The sequence below is a fragment of the Sinocyclocheilus anshuiensis genome, unplaced genomic scaffold (genome assembly GCF_001515605.1).
Source record: "Sinocyclocheilus anshuiensis isolate Anshui unplaced genomic scaffold, SAMN03320099.WGS_v1.1 scaffold2139, whole genome shotgun sequence".
In the NCBI taxonomy this organism is placed as follows: domain Eukaryota; kingdom Metazoa; phylum Chordata; class Actinopteri; order Cypriniformes; family Cyprinidae; genus Sinocyclocheilus; species Sinocyclocheilus anshuiensis.
In genome coordinates, this window is record NW_015536574.1 from 29,938 (window position 1) to 43,058 (window position 13,121).

At 40.2% G+C, this 13,121-nt stretch overlaps 1 long non-coding RNA gene across 1 annotated transcript in view; it reads left to right on the plus strand.

Moving 5' to 3' along the window:
* Positions 1-13,114, plus strand: part of LOC107702354 (uncharacterized) — a 23,205-nt gene extending 10,091 nt beyond the window's left edge. The window contains exons 2-3 of the long non-coding RNA XR_001635753.1: positions 8,924-8,925; positions 13,050-13,114. This is a non-coding gene — a long non-coding RNA (uncharacterized LOC107702354). The remainder of the gene's footprint in view (positions 1-8,923; positions 8,926-13,049) is intronic.
* Positions 13,115-13,121: the final 7 nt, after the last annotated feature.

The window sequence follows — 13,121 nt, forward strand, 5'->3', positions numbered from 1 at the left end:
ATCACATAGTGTACATCATTGTTTGAGGAATAAAGAGCAGATCATTTTGATACCAAGAAAGAAACATCTAGAAGATAATAAACCAGAGATACATTCATACACCTGAATATAAGCGTTTAGATCTTAACTAATACAAATAACGAGCGGTAACTAGGCTAATATAATAGGCAAACATACAAACAACATATGCATAAACCAGATACATTTGTAACTGATTAATTATAGTCTAAATAAAGAAAATGTCTTTATGTGTGTGTGTTATGTGTATTGTGAGCATGGGGTAGTTCGCTGGTCAGCCAGGCCGTTGGTGCCTGGCACCGGGGGTCATTTACATCTCTTTGGAATGTGTTTGAAGTCCGATGGAGAGACCAGAGAGTTGGTCTGTTTAGCATATTCGTGATAATGGGGGAAAACCATTGGCAATTTAGCACACATATAACTGTAGAATATGGGGCCAGGTCTGTAATTTATATGCAAATATCAAAAGGCTAAAAGGGTCTCTAAGACATAAAGCCCCAACGATCATCATTGATCCTAAGCAGATGCTACAACTTTTAAAAATTATATTTTAAAAGGTGTCTTGGAGGGATGAGGTGTCTAAGCCACATGTAACACGCTTGGCACTTAGTAGCGCTTGGTTCACAATTACTAAGTTACTATGTGACCACAACTTTGGTACAGCGGTAACTACGTGGGATTGCCTGGACCAGAAATCAGAAGACAAGTGTCGACTCACTAGAGCAAAAGGTAAGCAAAAAGTGTAAGAGTATTACCTATTTCAAGGGTCAGTCAATTAATAACACAGTTCAAAGAATAGTCAGTTGCTGGAAAAATAGTATATTGTTTTGATTGATTATCCTTTCACTTGGATTACTGCCCTTTTGAAATTGCAATTAGATTAAAAATAACCAAAACACAATTACAACAACAAATAAATTGAATAGTAAAACCCCAAAGTAACAAAAGGATATCAAAATTTAAAGAAAATAAACAAAAACAAAGTTCAGATTCAGTTTCCAAATTACAAATAAGTTTCTGGAATTAAATTTCAAATACTCAAAATCAGTGTCTCAGTTTCAAAATGAGATTTTTAGATTCAAGATCAAATTCTCAATTTCAAATTTCAGTTTTGAATTCAAAGTCTCAATGTCCAGTTACGTTTCAGATGCAAAGTCAAAAGTCTCAATGTCCAGTTCAGTTTAAAAAATAAAAATAAAAAAAATATTGCAATGTTCATCAAAAGTGGAAAAATTCAGTCCACGAAGAAAGGAAAAGAAATTGTTTGATCCAGGGAAAATCCAGGCAGCAAAACTTGGAAAAACTCTAAACAAATATAGTTTGGTCCTACCAGATCGACAAATTTCACTCTTTTTCTCCGTTTCCAGGCATGAAATGATGAGATGGCTCGCCAGTCCAAACCGGAATACGAGTATTCAGCAAGGACAGGATTCAGGATCTCAATTCTCAACAAAGACAAAAAAATATTTTTAAAAAACCCGGCCAAGGAGAAATGTATCAGAAAAAATAAATGAAGTATTCCTCCGAAGAAATACTGATTAGGCTCTATTTCATCAGCTTCTTGTTGCGTCTCTTTCAGTGCTGTTTCTTGTCGTGTCTTTCTCAAAGCGTGAGCTTTTAAGAGTTAATATCTCACTAATCTGGGTCTTAATTTGTTAATAATCTATTGCTGGATTATTAAACTGTACTTTCATTGAATTTGCGCTACTGAGTCTTCTCTCTTTCAAGTTCGCTCTCGTTCTGTCTGCTCGACAAGGGGCGGACCTAACCGTTCACCTCCCCAATTAAGACTCATTCAGGAACTTTTTTTTTCCTTTTTACTTGTAGAGTGATCTTTCTGCATATTTATCTTTCCTTTCTAAATATTATAGTAATAATAATTAGATAAAATGTCAATTAAATATCAAAGCGGTAGTAATTGCAGTACTCAGACTGGAGAACAGGGACTGAATAACTAAACTGAGAGGATTGCCCAGTTGCGGGTAATTAAGTCTTTTTGGAGGTTCACATTGTCTTCTCGAACATCTGAGACTTTCCGTTTCAGTTGCTTCACTCTCGTTCTCTTGAGACTCTCTGGAAATGCTACTTTCTCTTTGGGTGGAATGGTTACTTCATCTTTCCTACTTGAATTTTCAGATGATTCACTATCAGTATCTGGTTTCTCTTGATCGGTCATCTGAGCAATTTCCTTTTCAGATTCATCAACTGAGCTTTCATCAAGAACTTCAACTTCAGGCAGATCTGATAGGCTGCTCTCTACCGGTTGCTCTAAAGTAGGATGATCGGCCTCCTGTGCATTAAAGGATTCTTCAAGTAAGTCAGGTAAGTTTCCTTTATCAACAGATTCTGTCGAGATAGGACGTCCTTCATCCTTTTCCATCACAGGTTCAGCAACAGGTAAGTGGACTGCTCTTCTACTTTTGTTAGAAGAGATAGGTTCTGAGTTAGACAGAATTTTGGTTTCAATCTCGAAGAACTTACCAAGGTCATAATAATCCACTGGATCATTGTCTGACTCTGAATGTTCACTCAAGCTTTCAGACTCTTCAGGTTCCTCAGCACACTGCTCTAGTTCTGGGTTTCCGCATCACTTTTCTTTCAATAAGCTCATCAGGTGCACTTGTCGACAGGAATCCACAAGGCAGCAGCAGATCCCTGTGCAGAGTTCTCAGAGGTCCATCCTTTCTTTCGGGTTTAACCGTGTAAACCGGTAAGTCACCTGCTTTCTTTGTCACCACGTAAACTTCAGGTTCCCACTTATTATAAGCTTGTGTTTGCCTTTCAGACGAACATTTTTCACAAGTACACAATCACCAACTTCAAGAGTGGAGGTAACAACATGTTTGTCATACCTCTTCTTGTTTCGTTCCGCCACCTTTGCAGCGTTTTTTGTTGTAACCTTGTAGCTTTCTTCCAGTCGGTTCTTGAGACCTTGGACGTACTTGGAGTGGGATTCAGATTGTCCATCCACAGGTAAACCAAATGCAAGGTCAATTGGTAGTCGCGGTTGTCTCCCGAACATTAGTTCATATGGAGAGAATCCTGTCACATCACTCTTCGTGCAATTGAATGCATGCACTAGAGGTTTGACATAATCCTTCCATCTTGATTTTTCCTTGTTGTTCAAAATTCCTAGCATATGTAGAAGTGTCCGATTAAAGCGCTCTACCGGATTGCCTCTCGGATGGTAGGGGGTGGTTCTAGTCTTGGATATTCCAGCCACTTTGCACAGTTCTTTAATCATGCGAGACTCGAAGTCTGTACCTTGGTCGCTATGAAGTTTTTCAGGGAATCCATAGTGCACCAGAAAATTATCCCATAAGCATCTGGCTACTGTCTGGGCTTTCTGATTCCGTGTTGGTCCCGCCACGGCGTACTTGGTGAAATGATCGGTTATCACCAGTATGTCCTTGGTGTTACTTCGGTCCGGCTCCAGTGACAGGAAATCCATACAAACTAGCTCCAGCGGTCTGCTGGTTCTGATGTTCACCAGTGGAGCGGCTTTCTCTGGCAGAGTCTTTCGTCGAACACAGCGCTCGCAGGTTTTGATCTTCTTTTCTACCGCTGAGGACATCTTAGGCCAGAAGAATCTTGATCGGACAAGGTCGAGAGTTCGCTCAATCCCCATGTGACCCATTTCATCATGGAGTTCTTTCAAGACCATATCACGAAGATCAGCCAGCAGTGCTAGTTGGTACGATAAGTCCCCGTGCTCTTGTCTCCTTCTGAACAGTATGCCATTTCTCAACTCCAGATGGTTCCATTCTTTGAACCATGGAATTAATTCAGGTGGAATGGTCTTGAGACAGGGCTTTTCTTTGGATTCCAGTTTTTGGATGACTATTCCAACTTCTGGATCTGTTCTCTGTCTTTCCTGCAGGTTTTCTTCAGACAGTTGGGGAATCTCTGTGATCTGGTAAGCATCATCCTGTTGAAATGCTTGAGGTAAGGCATCGACATCAACAGTTAGGGACTCCACTAAGGTCACTGAGGGGTGTAAAAGATCAGGATCGTCACAGGACTGACCAATTTGATGACGCTCACTGATAGTTTTCACGGCTTCTTCTGAAACAACCTTCTGTCAGGTGCTGGTGAGTGAACTGTCTAATTCTTTCCCTCTCTTTCTGTGTCTCCAGGTCATCTGGAATTTCTGCTTGCGGCCATCTAGAGAGTCCATCTGCATCCTGGTTTCTACTCCCAGCTCGGTACTTGAAGGTGAACGTTGATAAACTTGACAACCATCTGTAGCTGGTGGCGTCTAATTTTGCGGAAGTCAAGAGGTAAGTCAATGGGTTACTGTCAGTTATCACCGTGAATTCAGCCCCATACAAGTAATCATTGAACTTGGTCGTCACGGCCCATTTCAAGGCCAAAAATTCCAACTTGTGGGCGGGGTACTTTGACTCACTCCGGGTAAGTCCTCTACTTGCGAAGGCGATGACTCTCATCTGTCCATCTTGCTCTTGGTATAATGCTGCACCAAGGCCGGTGGTGCTGGTATCTGTGTGCAACACATATGGGAGTTTGGGGTTGGCAAATCCCAATACTGGAGCAGAGGTGAGTTTCGCAATGACAGTATCAAATGCCCATTGACAATCTTGAGTCCATCGTTCTCCAAACTGTTCCTTCAGATTGAAGTACTGCTTTTACTCGTCTGTCTTTTTCTTGCGACTTTTCTGCAGTGGAGGGTAACCAGCAGTGAGATCATTAAGGGGCTTCACAATTTTCGAAAAATCTTGTACAAACCTCCGATAGTAACCAGAGAATCCGAGAAAAAATCTGAGCTCCTTAAGATTCTTCAGCCTCGGCCAGGTTTTAAGGGCTTCGACCTTTGCTGGGTCAGTTTCAACTCCGTGCTGGGATACAATGTGGCCCAAGTATCTGACAGATGTTTGGCAGAACTTACACTTCTCAGGAGAGAGTTTCAGTCTGAATTCCCTTAACCTCTGGAGCACTTGAAGTAGCCGAGCTTCATGTTCTTCCAGAGTTCTCGAGAAGACAATTAAATCATCAATGAACACGAGCACTTCCTTCCGATTGAGATCTCCCATACAGCGTTCCATCAATCGCTGAAACGTGCTAGGTGCGTTTGAGATTCCTTGCGGCATCCTGTCGAAAGCCGTCTTCTACTTATCAGACTCTTCCATTTCAATTTGATAGTAGCCCGACTTGAGGTCAAGGACTGAAAACCATCTCGATCCGGTTAAGACTGAAAAGGCTTCTTCCAAGTTAGGAAGGGCATATGCATCCTTGATTATCTGGGAGTTTAACTTCCTGAAATCAATGCACAATCTCACAGAATTGTTCTTCTTTCGCACCACAACTATAGGAGACGAGAAGGGAGATTCGGACTCTTTGATAACACCAGCTTCAAGGAGTTCTTGAAGATGCTTCCTGACAGCATCCACATCTTGTGGGTGAATCGGTCGAGCTCTGTGCTTGAATGGCGTTTCATTACTGAGCTTTGTCCTGTGTTTTACTTGGTCAGTGTGACCATAATCCAGATCATGTAATGCAAATACATCAGACATGGAGTTCAACAGTGAGGTTATTCTCTTTTTCCACTCTGGTGTCAGAGGAGAATCTCCAAAGTCAGTTGGAATCTTGGGCGGAATTGGCCCCATCTTCTCACTTTCAGCATCACCTTTGGAAAACTCTTTCTCCACTCGCTGGACTGCATGGACTTCAGCTATCACAGTCTTCTGGGGAATCACTAAATCAGTTTGGTAGATTGTGCGGACAGCTTGCCACTAAAAGGTAATCCACAACATGGAGACTCGTGAGCATGCTGGTGAGGCAGATATTCATTCTTCTTAGGGCATTTTTCTCTTCTTCTAGTCTCTGTCCACCCCGTGATTTCAGTTTAAAGACCTCAAGTTGGTGGCACTCTGGAGGTCCCATTTGGCCTGTCGCTCTCTTAACTCACGGCGCTTCTCTTCAACCTTGCGAGGGTTCGGATCATTCTCACAGTTAACAGCAAGATGTCCATCGTCTCCGCAATGGAAGCAATAACCAGGACGGGGTCTGTTGTGCAACTGCCCAGTGGGTTTAAAGCTCTTGTTCATCTCAGTTTCTGTCAAATTGGGTCGGTATTTTGCAGGGAAAGTGCTCAAAGCTGGAGACCTCTCTTGACATTCCCCTTGAAATCTCGGAACGAGATGAGCTTGAAGCTCAGCTATCTGCTGTCTCAACTCAGAAATTTCATCCACATTGGGGCTGCTCTTTTCTTTGCGAACAGGCTCGGTCTTCATCATGGTAATCTGTGTTTGAAGTTTTGCAATTTCCCTCTTCAGGCTTTCAACTTCAGACTTTTCAATTTTGCTTTTAGACGTGGCTGAATTCTGCTTTACACTTAACTGACATGGCTCTACTTCATTTGACTCATCAGGTACATCACTGCAGTACACAAACTGTTGGTTAATTGCTGTCCGTAACTTGAGTGGAACAGGAGCATGTCTGTTTAGTCCAAGGTGCTTCCTCATCTTTTCTTCTTTAAGAGATTGTTTATCTTCCGCAGTGCGGATGAGCACCACAAGTTCAGTGAAAGAAGGGGGTGTGGCTCTCTTTCCTTCTAGTTGTAGATCGATGATTAAGCTGTTGTCCCAGCAACCTCTGCAAAATTGCTTGAGGAGACAACAGTTCCTTTCAGCTTCAGCAATACCACCTCGTCTAATCGCAGTGCTCAGCATTACATGAAGACGGTGAAGGTAGGTGGATGGTTTTTCTCCTTGATTTTGCAGGGCACCAATGAACTTTGTAAACAATTCATCTCCGTCCTCCACTGAGCCATAAATAGACTCCAACAGTTTCAAACACTCTAAGGGCAAAGCATATGGACCGATGTGTGCTTGACGACATCCGAGGCAGGAGGTAGCAGACTGTCGAGGATTTTCCCAGTCTTGTGCAAATCAGAGAGGGACTGATCGTTCAATAGGAAGTCCACAGTCGCACGCCAGGTGTCAAAATCTGGTTCATGGCTGGGGCGAGGAATTCTTCCTGAGAAGGCTTTGAGACGAAAGGAAACATGTGAAGAAGACATGGAATCACTGGTTCTTACCACGTGCTCCATCACTACTCGTTGAAGTCCTGGCGGATTCAAAGCAGTGACTTTGCCGGTGTGCTCTCCTTGGCAGGGTTTTCAGGTTCTCTCGTATGCATACTGCTCTCATACACATGCTGTGTATCAATGTCCAGTTAAGTTTCAGATGCAAAGTCAAAAGTCTCAATGTCCAGTTAAGTTTCAGATGCAAAGTCAAAAGTCTCAATGTCCAGTTCAGTTTAAAAAATAAAAATAAAAAAAATATAGCAATGTTCATCAAAAGTGGAAAAATTCAGTCCACGAAGAAAGTAAAAAAATTTGTTTGATCCAGGGAAAATCCAGGCAGCAAAACTTGGAAAAACTCTAAACAAATATAGTTTTGGTCCTACCAGATCGACAAATTTCACTCTTTTCCTCCGTTTCCAGGCACGAAATGATGGGATAGCTCGCCAGTCCAAACCAGAATACGAGTATTCAGCAGGGACAGGATTCAGGATCACAATTCTCAACAAAGACAAAAAAATATTTAAAAAAAAACCCCGTCCTTGCAAAAACAATGCCAAAAACAATCTTCAGTAACTTGTTCGAATAAACCATTTCAAATGACTAAATGACCATTTTTTCCTGCTTCAATTATTTGCATTGCAACACATACATGTTAATCGCCATGTGCTCAATTACAAAACTAGAGTCTATGCACAGTGTTAGCAAAGCTAGCACAACATGAAACACATTTCACTTTGAGAAATTATCACATCTTCACAAATAAAACACCCTTCATCAACTTGAACATAATTATATACACTAACAGATCGTATTGATGCAAAAATGAAGCATTTTCAACACATTTTTACATTACTAACTCACATTCCTGGTTAACTTTACAATATCCAATAACAGTATTCACATTTAGTTTAATTAAATACATTTCTTATAACTACATTTGTACTCACCAAGGAGAAATGTATCAGAAAAAATAAATAAATTAAGTATTCCTCCGAAGAAATACTGATTAGGCTCTATTTCATCAGCTTCTTGTTGCGTCTCTTTCAGTGCTGTTTCTTGTTGTGTCTTTCTCAAAGCGTGAGCTTTTAAGAGTTAATGTCTCACTAATCTGGCTCTTAATTTGTTAATAATCTATTGCTGGATTATTAAACTGTATTTTCATTGAATTCGCGCCACTGAGTCTTCTCTCTTTCAAGTTCACTCTCGTTCTGTCTGCTTGTGCGCTACCACCCACAAGGGGCGGAGCTAACCTTTCACCTCCCCAATTAAGAATCATTCAGGAACTTGTAAAAAACTTTTTTACTTGTAGAGTGATCTTTCTGCATATTTATCTTTCCTTTCTAAATATTATAGCAATAATAATTAGATAAAATGTCAATTAAATATTAGTGACCTAGATTAATGATCTGGGTTACATTTACTCTCGTGCTCTTTCGGGTAAAATTGATACCGTAATCTGCCCTACAAGCAGATTGACAATCTGAGTAAATCCCACACACACTAGGACAGAGTTCATTCGGCGTGGCAGTCTGCTCAGAGTTCCTTAAAAGCTTGCCTTCTCCTACCTCGAAATTAAGGTCTTTGCAGCTTGGACTACCTGCTTACCAGAGAGCCATTTCAGCACAGATAGAACAAAAGCCTCCGTCTGTTTCCGCCCAGTTTCGAGCTGGGGACCTTTCGCGAACATGATAACCGCTACACTACGGAAACCTGCAGCCAGTACTGTGTCTGACCTTTCCATCACACGCTTCTTGGAGCGCAAATCAAACTACAGATTGCGTTGTGCTCTTTAATCTGCAAATACCTTCTATTTTTAGCGGCAAACCAAGCATTTTTTTAGTGCTCTGTGGTAATCTTCAGTGGTCGTTTCTTTTGTGCTGTTTTTTTCATTTAATTTAATTAATTTTATTTTTTTGGAAAATGTTATACCACAGATTGGGCCTATGAGTGCACCAGCCATAATTTAGTTTAGTTATATGTTAGATATAGTTTAATTTATTAAATCCCATATATTCATAATTGATTGTCTCTGTGTGCTGCTCACAATTCGAAGTCACTGAATGTTTGAATTCTTGCTACATGCTAAATTACTGCTAGTACTGCATAAAGAAGGAAAGCTATTGTTCCTTGGCCAGGAAAATAATTTTCCCTTGAATTGATAAATGATTACATTGTCTGCTCGGTGGACGGACAGATCAAATAATTGTAATAGATTCTACTACAGTTAATTCTAAGATCTAATCTAAATATTTTTTATTAATCATAACCAGTTATAATTAGTCATAAATATTTCCCTTTTGAGCTGATTTACTACACAACCTTGGAAAAAGGCACCCTTGTTTCCACCTGAGGACCTTTCGCGTGTGAGGCAAACGTGATAACCAGTACACTACAGAAACCTATCAGGAAGCAACAACAAGAATTCTCCAGGAATGTCACAAAGAGTTTATGCATTCCCTCAAAAATAAAACTCTGTTTCTGCTTAGCTTCGGACCCAGGACCTTTTGCATGTTAGGTTAACGTGATGATCACTATTGTAGCGTCTGGACCAATCAGACACACCATTTTTCATTAGATTTAACAAATCAGTTATTCATTAGATTAACAAATCGTCACAGACCCCTCACCCAATAAACATACTGGGTGCCAGGATGTCTGTGAACGACAATAGGCCTCTGATTCCATGGCAACCAATGCTGATATCACTGGTTTTATTGCAATTATTCATATTTCCCCTTTGAGCTGATTCGCTACACTATACTACAGAAACTCAAAAAGTTTACTCTCGTGCTCTTTCGGGTAAAATTGATACCGTAATCTGCCCTGCAAGCAGATTGACAATCTGAGTAAATCCCACACACAGTAGGACAGAGTTCATTCGGCGTGGCAGTCTGCTCAGAGTTCCTTAAAAGATTGCCTTCTCCTATCTCGAAATTAAGGTCTTTGCAGCTTGGACCACCTGCTTACCAGAGAGCCATTTCAGCACAGATAGAACAAAAGCCTCCATCTGTTTCTGCCCAGTTTCAAGCTGGGGACCTTTCGCATGTAAGGCAAACATGATAACCGCTACACTACGGAAACCTGCAGCCAAGACTGTGTCTGACCTTTCCATCACACACTTCTTGGAGCGCATATCAAACTACAGATTGCGTTGTGCTCTTCAATCTGCAAATACCTTCTATTTTTAGCAGCAAACCAAGCATTTTTTCCAGTGCTCTGTGGTAATCCTCAGTGCTCGTTTCTTTTGTGCTGTTTTTTTTTTCATTTAATTTTCCTCCTCAACAGAAAGTCAATTGAACAATTGTGAAAAAGAGAGTGACTGCTCCCACCCAGTTTCAAGCTGGGGACCTTTCGCGTGTGAGGCAAACATGATAACCACTACACGACGGAAACCTGTCTGCAGAAAGCCGACCGAAATCTTTAGGTGCATGCTTGGTAAAAAGCGCATAAAGGTAAAATGTTCTAAAGCACAATAAAGGCATAAAACGTTTATACGTTTCTTCAAAACGGTGCAGCTGTTTCTGTTCGATTTCAAACCGAGCACCTTTCACGTGTTAGGCAAAAGTGATGACCACTACCCTACAGACACCAGTTGGAAACCCTCTTTTGCTTTAACAAGGCGAAGGCGAAGCCTTTTGTAGCATTGAGTGAGAACACAACAGACCCCGACTTCTCCGATTCCTCAAACAATGATGTACAGTATGTGATTGTGAAATGCATCATACGATTGGTACTATATTTTGGGTAAAACTGCACCAATCCTCCAGTCCGGCCATAAACATGCAAATGGACCATAAAGGGAGAAAAAGAAAACTTCTCCCACTCAAAAATTCACGCCTGGTATGGCTATTCCACCCAAAAGGTGGGTGTGGATAGGAACTATGAAAGTCATTAGCTCAGGCTAATCTAAGCTCAGAAAACCCTTTCTTTTGAGACGGACACTTTCCAAGACTCCTCAAAACTCTCCTCTTGAGTTTGATTTTCCGGCAGTTTTTCATCTTCAAGTAACTCTGTCGATCCGCTGTGGACTTTCCTATCTTCAGAAGAACCAGAGGAAAACGGTTGTGGTTAATTGATGTGAAATACTGCCATTCTTTTGCTCTTCTCTCTCTCTTCCTTACTTTCCTTCATTCTGTATATATATATATATATATATATATATATATATATATATACATATATGTGTTTTGCTTAGTTTAGTTATATGTTAGATATAGTTTGATTTATTAAATCCCATATATTCACAATTGATTGTCTCTGTGCGCTGCTCACAATTCGAAGTCACTGAATGTTTGAAGTCTTGCTACATGCTAAATTACTGCTAGTACTGCATAAAGAAGGAAAGCTATTGTTCCTTGGCCAGGAAAATAATCTTTCCTTGAATTGATAAATGATTATATTGTCTGCTCGGCAGTTATAATCAGTCATAAATATTTCCCTTTTGAGCTGATTTACTACACAACCTTGGAAAAAGGCAGCCTTGTTTCCACCCAGTTTCGAACTGAGGACCCCCCGCGCGGCGGCCGGGGATTCTTTAGCTAAACGGCCCCAGACTGTTTCCCATTCATTCTCAATGGTAGTCTAAACCACTACGGATGCGATATACTTTCATCCGCTAGCGCTCTCGTGGCGCTCTTCCGTGTTTCGGCAGCCCGGGAAGTTTGAATTCGCAGAGGAAGAAGAAGGAGAAGAAGAAGGAAACACAGCGGCGATCGCTTCGGTTGTTTAATTCAACGCATTCCCAGCGCATCTATCAAAGGTAAGATACTTTACGTGACATCAGTTTACGTTTTATTACCGTTAATGCTGAAATCACATTTTCTGTGTACTGTTTGTCATCATTAACACGTCATTTGTTGATTACAAGCTAAATTATGAATGGAACCATTAATTTCATTTTTGTAATGAGATTACATGTATTCCACAGTTCAAAAATGTTTTCTGACCATGGTTTTACTATAGTAACCATAATTTAGCCATGGTATTTTAGTTGAATCACAACAATAAATGTACTATTGTTGTTATTGTATTGGGCATTATATTTACAGTACAGCCATGAAATTGTAAATGAATATCAATCAGCCAAGAACAGTAGGATTACTACAGTTTTACTATAGTAACATCATTGTTTATATATATAAATATAATATAATATATATATTATATGTGTGTGTGTGTTTGTGTCTGTAATAGAATTATTGTTTTTTGTAATACTGCTATGCTGTTGTTCTTGTAGAGAGTCTTAAAATGTCTTCATTTACCCTTACACAAATTAATGCTTTAAGAAAGTTTTAAATCAGAGCACAAAGTCTTACATTCATAAAATGATGGCATTAAATGTTGGATGCATAGCAAAAAGTGAAGGAATCTCTTCCTCTGTATTTTGTCTTGTTTTCCAACACAAATATCAAGCATCTTTCAGTCAAGATACGTTTATTTCAGATGCAAATGTAAAACGAAGTCTTGAAAAATGTTAATAAAATTAAATGAGTTTATACTTAAAACAATAACAAATATTTGTCAATGAGTTATCAAAACTTCCCTTTTATTAATTTGTTTGTTAATTAAATTAAGGTGACTTTTTGAAGAACATCACTTTTTTGCAGCATGATCTAAATGCACAGAAAAATATACTGTATTTCCATATTCTAGTGTCTGGGAGCGGAGTGTTTCAGTGCATTTTTGTAAACTGAATTAAATTATGAATATCTGTTGGAAGTTGTATTTTCAAACTCTGAAGTTAATACAACTCATTGTGTTTCTCTACAGACATTTATGTTGACAGAACATATTTGTGGTTTTCCTCATTTGTTCCACAAATTTGATTTACTTGGTTTTAAAAAGGTCTTAACTTTACCTTCATAAAACCTGCAGAAACTCTGTTTCCTTACACATTAAACTAAATGTTCAACTTGTTGCAGACACCACTGGTACACTGCCTGTGCCCTCGCTGTCCTCATATGGTTCCCATGTGGAGCCTGGCAAGCAGGCCCAGGCCCCCTCAGCCAAGAGTCCGAACCTGCGAGGGGGGGGCGAGAGCCCACTGTTCACACGTCAC